Source organism: Capra hircus, chromosome 6 (assembly GCF_001704415.2).
Source record: "Capra hircus breed San Clemente chromosome 6, ASM170441v1, whole genome shotgun sequence".
In the NCBI taxonomy this organism is placed as follows: Eukaryota; Metazoa; Chordata; class Mammalia; order Artiodactyla; family Bovidae; genus Capra; species Capra hircus.
Window position 1 is genome coordinate 3,782,177 of NC_030813.1, and position 7,406 is coordinate 3,789,582.

General features: G+C 40.2%; 1 long non-coding RNA gene across 1 annotated transcript; it reads left to right on the plus strand.

The window, feature by feature from the left end:
* Positions 5-4,706, plus strand: LOC106502168. The gene is made up of 4 exons (XR_001295753.2): positions 5-107; positions 1,353-1,455; positions 2,177-2,225; positions 4,116-4,706. It is a non-coding gene; the product is annotated as an uncharacterized LOC106502168 (long non-coding RNA).

The following is a 7,406-nucleotide window of genomic DNA, read 5'->3' on the forward strand; positions in this document are numbered from 1 at the left end:
CAAGCTCAAAGCAAAGTTACGCCTTCCTGACTAAACGCACCCTGCTGTGAAGCAAAAGGAGGCAAAACTCAGAGAAAACCGGAAAGATCTGTTTCTTTTATTACAAAGTAAGCAGAATAGGCGGAGAAGGCAATGGCACCCACTCCAGTACTCTTGCCTGGAAAATCCCGTGGACGGAGGAGCCTGGTAGGCTGCAGTCCATGGGGTCACGAAGAGTCGGACACGACTGAGCGACTTCACTTTCACTTCTCACTTTCATGCGTTAGAGAAGGAAATGGCAACCCACTCCAGTGTTCTTGCCTGGAGAATCCTAAGGATGAGGGAGCCTGGTGGGCTGCCGTCCATGGGGTCGCACAGAGTCGGACACGACTGAAGCGGCTTAGCAGCAGCAGCAGCAGCAAGCGAGAAAAGGACCCCGACAAAACCACCACTGATAGAAATTAGTATCAGTAGAGCACTCTCACACTTCTACACTTCTATCTTCAGTTCTAGCGGAGTAGACTAGACGGTATTATTGCTACTTGACAGATGAGGAGGTTGAGATGTGGCTACTAAAAAGCTGCAGAGTTTGCTGCACATTCTTTGGAGAAACACTAGAATTGGAGAAACGCCGTTAAGTGAAGAGTAGGGGAAGGAAGAAAGTTGAGATGGTGAATTAGGGTACTACCGGCTGACCGTGTAACCTCGTAAGCCTTGAAAAGTTGACAAGAATTGAGAATATTCGCAGTTTGTAACTGATCGTGTTATACCTACCACTGACTGAAACAAAGTTTTCTGTTTATTTCTTACAGCCTCCCCAGTTATTTTAAGGTATTAACCTCCTTTTATAGCAGGCGTAGAGGACTTTTAGTGTGTTCGTCTGCCAACCACTTGGCTTTTGGGGAGAGACAGAATCAAGAAGTACAGATCTTCCTCCACTTAGGGTAGAGTTATGTGCAGATGAAGCCATGTTAAGTCGAAAATATATTAATACACCTAACCTAAGAATGTCATGGGTTAGCCCAGCCTGGCTTAAACTTGCTCAGAACACCTACATTAGCCTACAGTTGTGCAAAGTCATCCAACACAAAGACTACTTTATAATAAAGTATTAAATATTACGTGCAATTTACTGAATATTGTCCTGAATGTGAAAAGCAGAATAGATTTATGGGTACAAAACGGTTGTATCAGTTGTTTGTTGGTGGTTTAGTCACTAAGTCGTGTCCAACTCCTGTGACCCCATGGACAGTAGCCAGCCAAACTCATCTGTCTGTGGGATTTCCCAGGCAAGAAAACGAGTGGGTTGCCATTTCGTTTTCCAGGGGATTTTCCTGACCCAAGAATCAAACCCAGGATTTCCTGCATTTCAGGTGGACTCCTGGATTGCTAAGGGAGCTGTGGTTGCTACCAGTATTCGACATGACCATAGAGTATCCGACTACATATCCATTGCCTGGGGAAAGATGAAAACTTGTAAGTATGGTTTCTACATATTGCTTTCAAGCCATGGAAAAATGGAAAGTGGAACCATTGTAGTCCAGGACTGTAGTTAAAAGCAGGAATTAATTCCACACTGAGCCCAGATTCTGACTCTGCCCTTTAATTGTTCTGTGACCTTCACCAATGTAGCCTATATATTTCACTTTTATTCATCTGCAGAATAGCAATGATAAATTTATTGATTATGAGAAAAACAGGTTAGCACATGTCAAATGCTTAGAACAGGGCCTGGCTTGGAATTGGGCCCTGAATAATAGTATTTACATATTATTGTTGTTTTATTTGCTTTAGTAATAGGCAATGTAACTCCTACACAGGCTCCATTCCACTTCTGTCTCTTCTCAAGTGTGTTTTCCTAACAGTGATGCATTATAGTCTCAATTTATACCACTTGTAATAGGTGTACTCAATTAATTACTTCTATTACTTGTGAGAGCTTCTTGTGTCCTAAGAGTAATTCAAGAGCTGGGATAACAGGGTGGACAAGCTCCTGACCCTTAAAAAAATGTATATTCTCTTTGGAGGAAATAAACAATTAAAACATACACAAATAAAACCGTTTCACATACTAAATGTTATCTGAGAAGTCTATTTTAATAGGGCTAGGTGCTGGAAGAGGTCACTAGGTAGAGGTGACATCTGAGTTAAGTAAATCATTCATGATGAGAAGGCTCAGCCAGAATATCATCTGCAGGAGAGAAAAAGTCTTTCAAGAAGAAGGACCCATGTGAACCAAGACTGAGGTAAGGAAGAGCTTGACATTGTCTGAAGACAGAAATTGTGAATAAGGGAATTGAACACATCTTATATCTGCACATTCAGACAGCTGACTGATTTTTTTAAAAGGGGCAAGGCAATTGCAGGATATAGGTCATTTAAGTTCTTTAACAACACAATTCATGTTTATAGCTTTGCAACAGAACTCCTAGCTACTAAGTTTATCATTTAAATCTTCGGGTTATTTTAGTGGGCGTTTGGTAATTTCTCTTTCTTGTCAGAAAGGATATAGGCCTTTACTGAAATAGTCTGTCCTTTCCTGGAAAACAACTTGGTGGTAGAAAAAGAATGGACTTTGACTTCAGATGAACTTCAGATCAGATGGACTCTAGGTGAAATAAATAATCTTCAGCTTCTGTGTCTTTAGGTTGGAAACAATTGCTTTGTGTTAAGTGGTCTGAATGAAAGCCTCTGACATGTTTTTGACGTAATAGCTATTCAAATTGTTAGTTTCCTTCCTTTTTTGATTTGGCAAGGCTTTTCATGAAACTGCCCCAATACACCATGTCTGATGGCTATTCTGAGATTGCTGCTTGAATACTTCGCCTATGTTTGCCTACCTTTCCCCTGTGCCCCTTCCGCTTTTATATCATTTCCATCATTCCTTCCTTCTTTAGTATTACAGGATTGTAATTTTATCACTTGAGCATTTGCCTTTTATTGGAGTCAATCCAAAGGTGTATAAGCCATTTCCACTCCCATCTACATACCATTATGAAATATATTTACTTCATAACCTTGTTTTTAGTAAGAAATTTTTGAAATGCCCAAGGAATATATTTGTTTGCTTTCAGGGGGAAATCCTTTTGTAATTTGAGAAGAGATTCAGAGAATGTTGTACATTCTGCCCCTTAAAAAGAATCAGTTAGAGTCAGTATTTTGACCTAGATGATCCATCTAAATATAACCTGGTTTTCAACAAAATCTTTCAGTATAGATCTTCTCTCCTCTTTATTGGACATCTGTTGCTTTGTCTGATCAGCATTCTTCTATTTCTTGGTAAAGTACCTTTTCCTGACCCTACGTGATTCTGGTGTTATTGTTAATAGCAGGCGTGGGTGTGATCAGGCCCTGCTAATTGTAGAACCCCATCCCCTCTCTCCTCATTGACTGTATACCCAGGCTGGGCCAAAAGAATTCCTCCATCAGTCTCAAACATGTGAACTCTGAGAGAGAATAGGTCTTTCCTTCTCTAGGATTATAAACACTAAGGTTCATGAAAGTCTAGAACTATGAGGGGCCATCTTGCCACCACAGGGAGAGAACTTGTTTGAAGATATTCTCTAGAAGAGAGAGAGAAGTAGATCCTTTACGTAGAAGTAGCTTGTACCAATTTTTGGGCTTCCCAGTTGTGAGTCAATACATTTGAGTTGGTCTTTTGTTAAATGTGTCCAAAATACTGACCACATATACTTCTATAAGAAGTGTATAAAGATAGCCATATCGTATTAACCTTTATAGGACCCACTGAGATTGGTGGAGTACCTTGTGAAGAAGTGGACGAAAGGCCTATTTCATAGCACATCTGGTGAAAGAAACCAATGGGCAGATCTCAGAATAAACAAATGGAAACTTACACTTTATTTACTGTATAACATAATATATCTGCTATGCAATTTGCCTATATAGAAATTGGTTTTCTATAAATTATCATGGAAAGAAATAATGCAAAATGTTAAGAGGATTATTTCTATATAGTGGGATTTGAGGAAATTTTTCTTTTCCTTTTGAATTTTTTCTTCTATGAATTTCCCAAATCTTCGGTATAAGGCATGTGAGTAGCTTTTATGATCAGAAAGAGTTAAAAGCAATATCTTTTCTTGTTCTGACACATTTTACTATTTCTTTATTTAAAGGAATTTTGGCATTCAAACATTTTATCAGAGATATTTGTTTTGCTGTTTTTCAAGATTCAAACGGGAAGCTACATGATCAACATCTGAAAAGATTTTACACCTTGACAGCTCCTATAGTGTGAATGTTTGTGTCTTGCCAGATTCATATGTTGAAATCCTAATCCCCAAAGTTGATAGTGGTTGAAGGTGGGGCCTTTGGGAGATGAGGTAAGGGTGGTGCCCTCCTGAATGAAATTAGTGCCCTTATTACAGAGGTCCCACAAAAGCTCCCTGGTTCCTTCCACCATGTGAGGATACTATAGGAAGTCTGCAGCTTGAAGGAGATGGTGGCACAACCATCAGGGTGGCATGGTGGCCATGGTGGCACACTGATTTCAGGCTTCCAGTCTCCTGAACTATGAAAAATAAATTTCTGTTGTTTATAAGCCACCCAGTCTGCAGTATTTTCATTATAGCAGCTTGAATGGATTAAGACAACAACAGTTGAACACTAATCAGTCACATGTAGTATATACTTTCCTTCCATATTTTTTACTTCATGTAATAAAAACCTTGAGCTTATCAAGTTTTGTTCTGGTTTCTGTTGAACAATTGAAAGAGTTTCTGCTTCCATTCTTATCATTCACTATGCCAGGAATCTATCTCTTCTGTTATTATTAAGCTCTTCTATATGGTCAGAGGAATTAGGTCTTCAGCTTGTCATAAATACAGCAAAATGGGGGGGGGGGGAGATGCAGGGGCCCTGGTGATTTTCAGTGCTCTCAGACTACTGTAATACCTGGGTAACCCCGTGCCAAGGAAAATCATGCACATGGCTCTGTCTCAGGCATGTAACTGAAGTCCTTTGACTCATTCTCTTCTATAAAAATAAGATGCATACTCATTGATAAAAACCTGTAGGAAAATACTTCTGGCTTTAAAGATTGAGGAGGGTGTGCAAACCAAGGAATGTGGGTAAGCCACTAGAAGCTGGAATAGGCAAGAAAAGGGATTTTCCTCTAGAGCCTCCTTTCCAAAATGAAAGTGGCCTTGGGGACGTATTTTAGATTTCTTACCTCCAAAACTTAACTTACAAAACTGTAAGATAGTAAATGTTATGTTGCTTTGAGCCATTAAGTTTGTAATAATTTGTTAACAGCAGCAATAGGAAACTAGCATAGATTGCCAGATAAAATACAGAATGCTAATTTACAATTGAATTTCAAATACACAATAGTTTTTCGGTTTTTTGTTTGTTTAGTATGAAAAGGGAAAAGTGAAAGTTTAGTTTCTCAGTCATGTCTGACTCTTTGCAACCCCATGAACTCTATAGCCTTCCATTCTCCAGGGGATCATTTCGACCCAGGGATCGAACCTGGATTTTCCACACTGCAGGCAGATTTTCTACCATCTGAACCACCAGGGAAGTGAAGTGAAGTCGCTCAGTCATGTCCGACTCTTTGCAACCCCGTGGACTGTAGCCTACCAGGCTTCTCCATCCATGGGATTCTCCAGGCAAGAATACTGGAGTGGGTTACCATTTCCTTCTCCAAGGGATCTTCCCGACCCAGGGATCGAACCTCTGAGCCACCAGGGAAGCCCATGTCCAATTTGTTTTCCAAATATTTCTATAGGGCATACTTATACTGAAAAAAAAATTCTTTGTTGTATATCTGAAATTCAAATGTAACTGGGCATCCATATTTTAAACTAAATCTGGCCACCCTAAACTATTATAGTTTGCCTTATTATTCACATATGTATTAATTTCTATCTCTAGTTTTATATGCAAAGTTTTCTTAAAGGAAGATGCTTATGTTCATCATAAGCTATATTGTTATGGGGAGTCATAGTATTCACAAAGCAATTTTTACCTGAATATTTTTCATTGCAGTGTGAAGATACATAGTTACTGTTGTTGTTCATTCTCCAAGTCGTGTCCAACTCTTTGCAATCCCATGGACTGAAGCACCCCAGGCTCCTCTGTCCTCTACTGCCTCCTGGAGTTTGCTCAACTTCATGTTCATTGAGTCAATGATGCTATCTAACGATTTCATCCAAGCACATAGCTAAAAGTATTGGTTGACAAAGGCTCTCTTTTGTATGCTTGTAGGAAGGAAAGTTATGACCAACCTAGATAGCATATTTAAAAGCAGAGACATTCAAGGCTATGGTTTTTCCAGTGGTCATGTATGGATGTGAGAGTTGGACTGGGAAGAAAGCTAAGCGCCAAAGAATTGATGCTTTTGAACTGTGGTGTTGGAGAAGACTCTTGAGAGTCCCTGGGACTGCAAGGAGATCCAACCAGTCCATCCTAAAAGACATCAGCCCTGGCTGTTCATTGGAAGGAATGATGCTAAAGCTGAAGCTCCAATACTTTGGCCACCTCATGTGAAGAGTTGACTCATTGGCAAAGACTTTGATGCTGGGAGGGATTGGGAGCAGAAGGAGAGGGGGACGACAGAGGATGAGATGGCTGGATGGCATCACGGACTCGATGGACATGAGTTTGAGTGAACTCCGGGAGTTGGCGATGGACAGGGAGGCCTGGCGTGCTGCAATTCACAGGGTCGCAAGGAGTCGGACACACTGAGTGACTGAACTCGACTGAGAAACTTCTCTGGGTACAATAGGAAAGCCTACAGATAATATCTCATAATTTCAAAACTATAATGGGTCTGATAGATCATTAAGTGTAGGATTTGGAAAGTCAAATGATTCACAGGTTATAAATGAGTGAAGCTGGTCAATTTGGGACTTAGGAAGTGATGGGGACTATGGTGATCTACACGGGACAAGCCCTGTCTAAATGTATCAAAAAATCATTAAAACTTTCTGAGCGCAAAACAAAACATGTGCTTTTAGTTTGCTTAGTCTCCCCCTCCTAGTCTTCATCACCCTGTCCATCCAAATAAGCTCTTATTCTAAGTAAATGTAGTGTATTTAATAAGTAGATGCAGCCTTCTGAGCAGTTCCTTATTCCCTTTCAGCCAGATTGCTGGTCCCAAGCTCCTATATAAATTCCAGAACGTCTACTGAGATTTCATCTTTAAAAACCATCAAAATTCTTATATCTTCTAAATGTGATCCACTGACTGGTAGCATCAGTATCAGCAGTTGACAATCCAAATTCTCAGGCCCCACTGCAGACTTACTGAATCAGAATCTTTGCCGAAGAGTCCCTGCAGTCTGTTTTAACAACTTCCCTAAGTGATTCTTTACACGCACTAAAGTCAGAGAAGCCCTGATCTAAATGTCTTAGGGAAGAAAGGTACATCCAATTCTGGCACATAGCCCTGGGATTCCCAGTCT